This window comes from Dermacentor silvarum, chromosome 9 (genome assembly GCF_013339745.2).
Source record: "Dermacentor silvarum isolate Dsil-2018 chromosome 9, BIME_Dsil_1.4, whole genome shotgun sequence".
Classification (NCBI taxonomy): Eukaryota; Metazoa; Arthropoda; class Arachnida; order Ixodida; family Ixodidae; genus Dermacentor; species Dermacentor silvarum.
Window position 1 is genome coordinate 67,827,770 of NC_051162.1, and position 11,831 is coordinate 67,839,600.

An 11,831-nucleotide genomic window follows, 5' to 3' on the forward strand; every position below is an offset into this window, starting at 1 on the left:
ATGTCTAGTTCTGTTATTACCTGATTTACAAAAATGCCCTTTCTTGCTTGGATTTCAGTGAAATATCTGCGGTAATGTTTAAATAAATTAAATTTAAGAAATGTTGGCTGGATACAGGTACAGGTCGCCTCTGATGCACTTTTACAGACGTCAACTCTACGCATGTTGACGCGGACCACGATGTCTAAGACGCAAAGAGGCCGTAGCGTTTACTTCGGTAGTGCAATAATAAATTCAGTCGGACAATTCAGAATTACATATACATCATGAAGCGCTTCTACGTGTGCATACATGTGAACGCAAACGTACACTTTAGTAGAACTGACATTTGGGGAGTTGGTATGTTGCAGCTTGATTTTAATTAACGTACACTAACCAACTCACGAACTCGAATAAATGCAGCAATTGCCGTGTTTTAAGTGTTTATTTGACTTATTTGTGTATGTAAAAATTGTTTCGCTTTGACTTTCACCTTTCAGTTGCAAGTTATTCCAGTGCCCGCCCAGTTGTTTCTTTCAGTCTCGTCTGTCTCTCCTTTTGAGCTGTGTTACTTAGGTTGGAGCGCACATGCAAGCACAAGGTAATATTTCTATAAAATGGCAGGTTTCTTCAAAGGAACTTCACATTGTTTCCTTAAGCGTTACATCATGCTTCCTCATAGTGTTACTTTAGCGTGACGACATCACATAATCTGAAAAAGGAGGTGGCTGCTGATTAGAGAAAGGGTAAATTACACTTAAGGGAGAGTCCTTCATCTTTAAACGAGGCCTCTAAATGGTTTGCGCAAACATGGTGATGAAAATTACAACTGCATAAAGACGTCAAAAGATCACGTGAATGCCGTCTTTCTGCTTGTCATTCCAGCATTATAAATGTACACATCCCTCAGTACGCTCTGGCGTTTTCGACGGCTTTTATGTTCATTTGGATTCCTGTGGTTTACGAAAATATAACACTATACTAATGTGAATGCCAAGAACGCCTACAGCATACGAAGTCTCACGAGATTTATGCAGCACCTTGCAATTCTAGGTCGCGTTACACAAAACGCCCGGGTATGTGACGTACACCGACAATGATGGAGAAGGAGCGTTGCGGCACGGCGGTCATGAGATGCACCTGCGCACCACGCCTTTTATGCTGTCGCCACGTCAAGCTGGTCAACAGAAAAGAAGTTCGCATTTACCGCTTTTATGATACAGCAGCTGCTGCGAAACTTCCCCGCATTGGATAGAGTTAGGCACAACGGGCATAACACAATACGGTGGCGCTTCGCTCGCTGGCACTCGTGATATCATAACCTGCAGTGTTGTACATGTCTCTTTTGTTAGCCAAGACCATGGCGATGATAGCGTCACATGTACGAAGCTTTGTGTGAGCTTCGTTTAGTGGAACCTAGTTTTCAGTGAACCTTTTCTGTGAAGGAGAACGACAAGTTCATGTCCCACGAGTAGAATTCGCTGTTGTCGCGTGCTAGGATATTATCAACAGCTATAATGGACCATGCAGACGTATTGTATCTTCTTTTGAGCATATGCGTGATTCCGTCACATCTTGCAAGCGCTGTTAAAGAAGGTAAGATCACATTCCGAAATCAATCTCAAGTGAAATGCTTGGCACGCAATAATTACTTTTGTAGAACACAGAAATGTATGCTAAAATTAGCTATCAAGGAGGCGTTAATGCTCCTTTAAATTCCGCTTATTATAGAGTGAAAGATTGCAGGCGATGCAACCTGCAGCCAGGTGTATTTAATGCTTCCGTTTTTCTCCACGTTTTATACAAACTAAGACATTGTAATATTTACAGACATGTCATGTAAATGTCACGTTCTATATACTTTTGATGCAAGTTGTATAACGTCCATCTCCACATCATTACAATAACAGTGGTGTTACATGAACGCTGTGGTTATTGGTATTATTTAAGCACAAGATTTCTACTTAGGTGCTTGTGGGATAAGAGATGTTTGCTTTGTCAGTCAACAGTGGTTATTGGTATTCTGAATAATGTCTACCAGAAGTGTTTCAAACGCATCCTATTCTTGCGTTCTACTCAGGCACCCCAAAATTGAATGACAGATGCTTAAAGGAAACAACAGTGGAAGGCTGCGAAACCATCCTCCTAAGTTGGAGCTATAGCAATGAAAGCAATACATGCGAAAAAGGCTTCGTGTGTTATGGATGCGATAACCGATTTGACAGTCACGACGAATGCACTACTACCTGCCCAATGTGTAAGTACAGACAAGGAACACGTTTATAGTTGCTTTCTAAAATGTTAATATGTTGTAAGAAACATAACTTTTCAAGCGGAGCTTTCCTTGCGTCTTCATTGGGCTTTTGCGCTGCTGCTGCTTTCTTGCATTGAAGATTACGCGCTCTGAACCACCAGGGGTGGTTCAGAGCATGTATATACATCGCAGTAGCGTGGCAAGGAGGAAAGCGAACGCGAAAAACTCATTTGGACCTTTCCTTTGAGTGGCATGTGAACAATTCCCTCTGGAGCTCCCTGGCTGTCGCCACATGAGCCTCTTTGCAGCTGTAATTATCCGTGACCCCCCTGAAAAGCATTACACAAACTGAAGCGCATACCTTTCGACTAACGGGCAAGTCCAGGGGGGGGGGGGGGTGACGTAGATGGAAGCTGGAGACGAGATAGGCAACGTCAACGACGTTTCAGCAGAGCGGTGCCACAATGCCCTCCCACGCACCCTAGGGGACGCCACAATGCCTTCTGAAGCTGCCATGATGCTGATGATGATGATTTATTGGCATCTCCTTTGATACGGGGCGGCGACAAATAGTCACCTAGCCTGCTTGATTCAATCAGGTGTACTATACATGTTCTTCATCTAGCATTTTTGCATACCTCTCATTATTTTTATTTTTCAAAAATGTACCTTGTACCGCTACCTGTGATTTTGAGAGATCAGGTCGTATCCACCTTTCCACTGATTTTTTTCCACCAGTACTCTGATCGTCTCTTGCTGATCTCTACGGCTGATCTGTTGATGTTTCCTTCCACTTTAAACCCAAGCGCTTCTGGGAGTAGCACGTTACCTACGGTTCTCGCTGGGTGGATCCCGTCGCATTCCATTAGGTTGTGCTGAGCGGTCTCTGGATCTTTACTGCAGCATACACATGCCTCATCTAGTTCCGAATATTTGTTCCGGTATGTTTTGGTCCTTAGGCAACTGGCTCGAGCCTCAAATAGCAAGGCACTGCCCTTTGTGTTATCGTACAGATTTTGCCTTCTAATTTCTTTCTTCTCATTCTTGTAAATCTCCATTGTCCTTTTTGTTTCCATTATTTTCATCCAATTCACGGTCTCTATTTCTCTCACTTTCTTTCTGATGACTCCTGGTTGTCTATTTACAGTTTCGATTTCCTGTACTTGGTTGCCAACTTCCTTGACCTCTTCCTCTATTCTGTGTCCACGCTTTTCATGTAGAGATACTTGTGCACTTTAGCCGCCCATTTATTTTCATCGATGTTCCTGAACCTTTCTTCAAAACTAATTTTGCTCTCTGCTTCTCTGACTTCAAAAGAGGCCCAACCCATGTCCCCCTGCACTGCCTCATTTGTGGTATTACCGTAGGCTCCCAAAGCCAAACGGCCTACTGATCTTTGGTTAACTTTGGTTAACTAACTTTGGTTAACTGCCTAGGCAACGCAACAATGCCCTCTGGACGCCGTAATTAGGCGTGACTGCCCGCAATAGCACTGCAGGAGCGGCTGCGCTAGCCTCCATGCTCAATCTCGGCAGCAACGACTGTCCAGGGAGGAAGTAGGGATAATGTTAGAGAGCCGGTATAGAGAGAGGAGACAGGGACTGCATACAACCGCATCACGAGCCGACGCAATAAGGAAACGGGTGATTAACCTTACCCCTCTGAGCGCGTGTCAGTTCGCCAACCAGGACAAGGGAGAAGGTAAATGCGTCGTCAGAAAGCATCGCTCATTTGGGCTCTCTCCAGTAAAGGAATGAGTGAATGAATGACACGTCTCTCTCTGTTCTATGTGCTGCGTGGACAAACACAGACGCTGTAGGCAACGTAACATTTCACATCACATCACCACTGTCGTATGCCGTCAACATCACCTACAAAAACGTCAATGAACGCAAACAGCGCAGTTAGCTTACATAAATTCCCACAGTGAGCGGGATTTTATTTAATTCTATGATGCTTGCCATTGTGACCGTTCTAATAATGTCGGACACGTAATATTTTTCATTTAGAAATACTGTTAACCCTCTGTTGAGGGTCATTACAGGGAGGAAGCACATTTTGCATACAGAAGTTTACACACATACACACTTACATACCCGTACATACACATATATGTATATTTCATAAATACAACCAAACAACAAGATGTTTAATACAATAATCATGGCTAAAGCTCAGACTAATCATCATAGTAAATCAGATAAATGTACATCAAGTAAACGCATGAATTCAATAACATGATTTGTATTGACCACATCATTCGGAAGAACGATGTGGATGTAATATAATACAGAAGATTTAAGAGAAATTCTCGAAGAAGGCAAGCTGTATAATTTCGGTGTTCAAATATTAGCTCCACAGTAGTAGTTACGAATCCAGCGCCTAAGTAATGTTGTAACGTTCACCTTCAGTTGTACGATGGTCGTTGACTAATTTTTGCGTAGCTGGTTTGGTTGCATGTATTGGCGCTTGTTCTCCAATACGAATAAACAGATTTCACATAATAGACAGCTTTAGCGTTTCTAAGAAAACGTAAACGCATTAGGTATGTACGTAATGAAATAGCATTGCCATCACTGCGCATACTCTGAACGTTATTTGGTTTCTGTTGTTCACGTGTGCTATGATAACGTACGTTGTTTGACAAGTTTAACGTTCGTAATGTTTACGGACGCTAAAAAATAGCGTTGTCGAACGTGACGGCATCCACGGCTTCAGTGTGAATTCTCGTGATAGCTGCGCTCTCCCTCGCGTAGATCGCCAGTAACTATAGAAATGAGCTTTCGCTTTCTCTAAACTCACCTTAAACGTTAGTTATGAGTGCATAGTGCGCCCAATTTCCAAGATCGTTTGGCGATTCCGGTGCTCGTAGGCCTAACGAGAGGCGTGCGCATAGCAACAACAGGATGGATGCTACTGGATTGTCTTGGCTTGGATACGTCTGGCACGAAGTACCAGACGGCGCCCCGTTTTTATAACGTCTTCCTTACGTTTGCATTCCTGTACGCTGAACTAAACGTATTGAAACCTCTCTAATGTGTGCTCAGATGTTGAAACATTCTGCGCCACATCCTGTTACACTGATATTGCCGTTTGTCTAGTTTTACTAGAAACCTGCTTATAGCCGCTGTCAGAGAGTATCTCGGTCGGTGTGTAAGTTTCTCGATGAGGCTGCTTTCACATTTCGTGACACCAGCAATTTTCTTTTACCAAACTAGCACCCGGACTAACAATTACTATATTTTTAATACAGTAAAAGTAACTGAAAAATCAGGTCATCCGCCCCACAATCTGAGTCGGTCTGGCCCGAGCTTTCATACCGCATCACTGCAGCACTCCTTAAGAGGGATGAATTCAGGAACGCTGCTACTACTATACGTAAAAGAACCCTAGGTTATGAACGATATTTCAGAGTACACCACTACTTCTGTCATAGCTCGTGAATCTCATTGAAAAGGATATTTGACAACATTTTTCATCATTTAAAAAAGAAAGTCATAAAACATACGCGTCACGCAATGCTGACACCTTGCAGTCGTTTTCCGCGCCACCTGCTTGAGCGACATCATTTCACTGCCCCTACCAGCAAAATTACACCAGGAACGATTACAGGGCCCTCTCAAAGCCAACTGGAAAATGCTATGTTCCCATTTGCATCATCGGCGAGCCCTTCTGAGGCATTTAACTGCGGTTTTCTTATCGATGTGGTAGTCCCCTATTATTCCAAATATATTGACGTTGAACTAGCCCATTTAACAAATAGTTATAAGCTGCGATGACCCCAGCGAATGCTTACAAAGTCCGGCTTTGTGAGATGTCGCCAAGTGTCTAAATGATCCAAAAGAGCCTTGCTCTTTTGGTCATGGTTACAAATCCTCCCTGAATCATTCTCATACGTTACAATTCCGCAACCAGGAAAGCATGAATGCAGATAATACTTGGCGCTTTGTGCGATGTACCCAAAGGCACTCAGCAACCACGTCTTATGTTCGAATGCAGATCCGGACTAAAAGGACTTGCGTAAACATATAAAATGCAGCAGGTCCTAAAGGCATTACGACAATTCAGACACAGAGATTAGGTGCGCATGAAGTAAATAAATAATCAACACAATGATGTTGAAGAAAATCAGTAAAAATGCAATAACTTAAATGTGTGAATCACATCATAGAAAAATGAAATTCATTTATTAACATCCTTTCCAGGTATATCCGCATAAATACTGTGCGCTTTTTTCAGAAAAAGTCATCTCCGTAAAATTTTGTCATTGTAATTCTTCGTGTTTTGCAGAGCGAAATTCTTAACAACATTTACCAACTATTTTCATAGATAACAAGTAAATACATCAACAATAGAATAGTATGTAACAAGTCGGACTATAATTATGTCGGCATCTACTTTTCTAATATTCCTAATTCGAACAAGTACATCGTAGTTGCCGTGGCAGGGACGACGAGAACGCTATGTTATGCGAACGAACTTGATGCCAGCATCGCACTCCTTAAAACCTTAAAACACATGCTGTACTTTCTGTACGTAAGATATGCTTGTGAACGATAGAACCCTTTTCAACAGTATCTCCACAATATAGACTGAACAAAATTGTAAAATCTAGCAGCTAGAAATGTATATAGTAACTATGTTTTATTATCGAGTATTTTACAGCGTAAGCTCTTATGGGCTCATTCTAATAGCCGTTTTGTTTGGCGATGGTCTCCGCCGCCGCCGGTGTTCACAACAGCTATCGCCGGGAATGGAAAAAAATTCCTAGTTCCCGCCTGGATCGAACCCGGGTCCGCTGCGCGGGAGTCAGCCACTGCACTGAGCCAAGCCAAGTACTTAGCCATGACGTCGATGGCGTGGCGATGGTGGCGTGACAAGTGTCGGATGACAAAGCTGCAATGACGACCATGAGACGACCACAAGGCTATGACGACCAAGAGGCCGTACCTCGTGGTCCAAGCTGCAATTTGGGCCACCGGGTTGGCGTAGAAGGCCTGACAACAACGGCGTGACGGGAGTCAAATGAAGATGCTAGAATGACGAGGATTGAACTACGAAGGCATGACGACCATGAGCACATAACTAGTGGCCGATGCTAAAGAGGATAGACAGACAGACAGATAGATAGATAGATAGATAGATAGATAGATAGATAGATAGATAGATAGATAGATAGATAGATAGATAGCTAGATAGATAGATAGATAGATAGACTGAAAACGGTTGAAATAGGCTCAGTATATACCGATAGGCTCAAAACAGTTGAAGTAGGGACACTACGCTAAACTTATTAATATGCACAGCAGAATCTTTTTAGCAAAATACGCAATATCTGGTAGAGTGCTGTTGTTGCTTGAATACTGGTGCTAATTCTATAAAAAATATAATAATGTCCTCCTCTTTTCCACTTGCAGTACCAATACCTGCTGCAAAACCAAAACCGAAACCAATGCTAAAACGAAGGAACTGCAGGTTTTGGCTTATGCGTGGTGGATCCTGCCAAAAGATTTGGTTCGAATTCAAGAAAACCAAGTCGGGGATAATGCGCCGACTACTATATTACACTGGCTGCCGGCAAGAAAAGAACAGATTATTTGAATATGACTTCTATAGGAAGAAATGTCACGGTAGGTGAATCGAAGTTTATTTTATTGAGTGATAATGTTTAGATGATAATTCATGTCTTTACACACAAACTATTCAACGTGGTGACCTGTCCTTTAGCTTTTGAAAAAATAGTACTATTTTTATAAGAAAAAATAGCAATATTTCTCATCAGAAAAGTTTCCAGCAAAGGCACATGAAAACATTCCTCAGAGGGAAAATGTAAATTCTTGTAAAAACAAAGGTACTTTTTTTTCCTTTAACAGAGCTTCGAAATGGCTTGCGGTGAATTGAAGGTTTGCCTGCAGTGGCATAACCTTGATGGCTACCCTTAAGGAGACCGAATTTACTGTGATAAATAATGTCCACTGCCTTTGCATCAGCATTCTCTTGCTATTTCGAAGAAATTTTAAATGCGTTAGAGTCATTGGTAAACAGAATTTTACACCTCGTACATTACGCCGATGACAGTTAGGATGGTGTTACAGCTGCAGTGTAGGCAAGAGAAAGGGAAAGGCCGTGGCCAGCAGCCTTCAAGAGATGCGCTGTCCGGATGCGAAAGCCTAAACTTTGCATATAGGAGGAATGTACAGTGAGTGTTTATTAGGACACCAAACATCTCTGAAAGTTAGAATTTCATTGGTCCGTACATCTACGGCTAGTTGTACCAGGGGCCCGCCATCTTTTACGCTTGCAGCGCGAGAGCATTATGAGGGTGTTTACATAATTTGTAAAATAGATGTTCCATTCAAGGGCCAGCGTGCTCGAAGTAAGAAGCAACCAGTCATAAATAATGTGCAAGGACTTCTTCAAAGTGCATTTTATAAGTCAGTGTTGTGGTTTCTTCAAAAACGAGTTAGAACATTCATACGGTTCATATTTCATATTTTGTTTATAATATTTCTCAATATTTAGTGATGTCGAAGTTCAAACTAAAAAAATAATATTCTTTCCAAGTAATTCAGAAATGGAGAGCGAAATGTGCGAAGTTTAAAGAAAAATTACATGTGTCATTTGCAGGAATAGTTATTCCAAATGGTTTGAGGAAAATGAGCGACTTTATAAACTCTTAAAGCCGTGTCGTGACGCATATCAAACCGCGACTGTGAGCCTTATGGGTATGCTTCGATACTTGTGAAGGCTTTCAGGTGGACGCTGGTAAATTAATGTTGTTTTTCAACCTTGGTAGCATATGCATTTCTTATATGAACGTTACATTCCAAAGTGAACGTATAAAGCTAAACACTGCCAAACAAACACGTTGCTTTTCCATAAACCTCAAGGTATTTTGAGCACTCAAAGACACTGAAAGTGCGCAGGCATGTTCGTTCTGTAAATTGAAGCATAAGAGCAACTATTTTTTTTGCCCTTCCATCACATGGGCTCATCTAGAGCAGGTCCATATTTTAATGAAGACAAAGCAGGAGAGGTTGGCTTGGAAAGCGTGTCTCTAGCCTGCAACTCGTCACTAGGGTAAGGGGAAGCGGAAGATACAGGGAGAGGTAGGTGATTATGATAAGGTGAAATGAGCTACTATTTACACAGGTTTTCCAATACGTGGATGTGCGCTTTATACACACCACATGCAGGAGTAATCTCGTCCACACAAAGCGCCATAGCGCAAAAATATTTCGCAATGTCTTTACTTCTCAAAAGGCCTGTTTTCACAGGTCCTAGAGACAACCGTCTGAACCTGTCTCACACAGCAAGTTCAAAATTGATTTTATGGTGCGTTGGACATGATCAACTCTTTTCCACGTGCCTAAAATCTTCCCTACAGAAGAAGGGCGGTGTCCAAAACAGTCAGCGCTACACTTAATTGTGCTTCGCTCGCTAAGCCACACTGGGGTAGAACTTCCTTACGAGGCAGCGGTGGGGCTTTGCTTTTGGTGAGTTCGCTTTCAAAAGGTTCAAAGGGCTGGCTTGCAAGATCAAACCAAGAATGCTCTAGAATGTTTAATGGAGTCCACATGTGCCAGGCGTGAATAAGTATATTCAATTCAATTTTATTTCAGTATGTATATACATAAAAATGGACAGAATGACAAAGCGTTTAAATAGACCAGTTGAACGGGTTTATATACCCTTTTAGAAAATTTTGGGCAGGATCACGGTGGTAATTTACAGCAAGACAATTTACAAAGTATAAAAAAGCATCTGCACATAAAAAAGCGGAAGTTTGAACCGATTTAAAGGGAAAATATATACTCGTAAGGGGTAGACATAGTAAAGAGAAAAACGAAAGCTATGTTCCGCGTCGATAACAATTAAAACATGTGCCACACAAAATGTCTTAAATCTCATACTCCATTTGCCGCCAGTGCTCTCGGCATACCGTAGGTTTATTTGCAGCAGATCGGCTCTAAAATCAGAACTTTATTTGCTATAGAAATATTAGTTACGAGTTTATCCTGTTTCTGATATCTTTAGTGGCGAAAAAGTTTTGTGAGTGGTGTACACGGAGGGCGTTATAAGCACGGCCGCGCATCATTGCCTGATGTCGGCAAAGAAAAAGAAAATGAGCAAGAAATGTGATGTGCACAATGTATTTTCATATCTGACCACATAGCTGCCAGAGGCTAGTTCGCATCAAAACACAAACCAGCCGAATTTATCGCTACACCTATCAGATTGGTGTTTTATTTATGGCATGGCAAATCTCTAGTTTTTCCCAAGCGTTAAGTTTTGTCGATAAATATTTACTTGAGCTGTTGCTCTTGCAGAGATCAAGAATCGTGCGTCTGAAAAAATTCAAGAGCAACAAGGGAAAGGCGGATCCAATAGACTCCCCGGCAAAGGACGAAGACGGAAACCTACAAGTTCAGGAGCATCGAACGATGAACCCTCCACATACGAAGTCGCTGACCAAAGAGCTCGAGCATGAGCACAGAAAAATCAGTGTTTATAGTCTAGCGTTCATGGATAAAGCAATGCACAGAATGCGGCATCCTCTTGTGCACCTCACTCCGATGTTGGGTACCAGCACAACTATGGACGGAGGTCTCTGCGCTTGCAGAAGCCGTGCATTATATTCAAATTCACGTCACAAGTGTGTTGATACACACAAATTGTAAACAAAAGTACAACAGAATTCATGCGCTTGATTGACAGCTTTAGAAGCATAAAATAAAAACATTTCACTCTGTTAATAGTAACTGTTGTTATGATCCTCGAGGCAAGAAACGGCGTATTTGTTTCACGTGAATTTTGCTAGCTCGCCTGTTTCCTCAGCTTGTTTATAAACACACTATAAGTTTCTTGCTCAAATGCCCATCTAGACACACATAAAATGAGAGCTAACAGTGTGCTGTGCCCTTTCCATGATAAAAAGCTAGGCAGTCAAGCCAGAGAAAGTGACAATACTACCGCCAGAATCGATAGCCAAACAAGGAGCAACCTTGTAATACGTTAATAAATACGTCGAGTTTCCGTAAAACGTTAAACAGACAATTCCCTTATAGGTATTATGCTTGCAATATAACCTTGTTATTGTTTAATGCGGCGTATAATCCTTCTTTCAAGTACTTGCTTCAAGGCGAATGCTTAACTTGAGTTTAACACGTACTTGAAAGAAATAATGAGTAACGCGACAGTATGATGCAAAACACTTTGCTTTAGTGACTTAATTAGTTACGAGTTAGGAATCGTTCAAATACTTCTTCGAATCGTTCACGTTTGGATGCCACGGCACCGTAAACATCAAATGAAATAAGCTGGTCGTATGTTGTTTGAACCCAGAACCGACAGCTATGATACTGGTATAACATTACTCCACTACCACATCACATTGCCCGTGAGAAAACTCACCGTAGTAACTTTAAATACAAAACAAACATTCATAAAAACACATGCAACAAACAACAATTGCTTAAAAGTTGGAACTCTATTTTAACATCATTGTTTTGGCGGATGCTGTTTAACGTATAGCGTCGGAAAATTAGAAATCTAGCTTAATTTTTTTTCCGGAAATTAAACATGAAAAGTACCGCGC

The 11,831-nt window shown here is 41.7% G+C and overlaps 1 long non-coding RNA gene across 1 annotated transcript; it reads left to right on the top strand.

Moving 5' to 3' along the window:
• The first annotated feature begins 1,241 nt into the window (after positions 1–1,241).
• LOC119465292 (uncharacterized) lies at positions 1,242–10,787 on the top strand. The gene is made up of 4 exons (XR_005194808.2): positions 1,242–1,575; positions 2,060–2,236; positions 7,651–7,863; positions 10,564–10,787. It is a non-coding gene; the product is annotated as an uncharacterized LOC119465292 (long non-coding RNA).
• Positions 10,788–11,831: the final 1,044 nt, after the last annotated feature.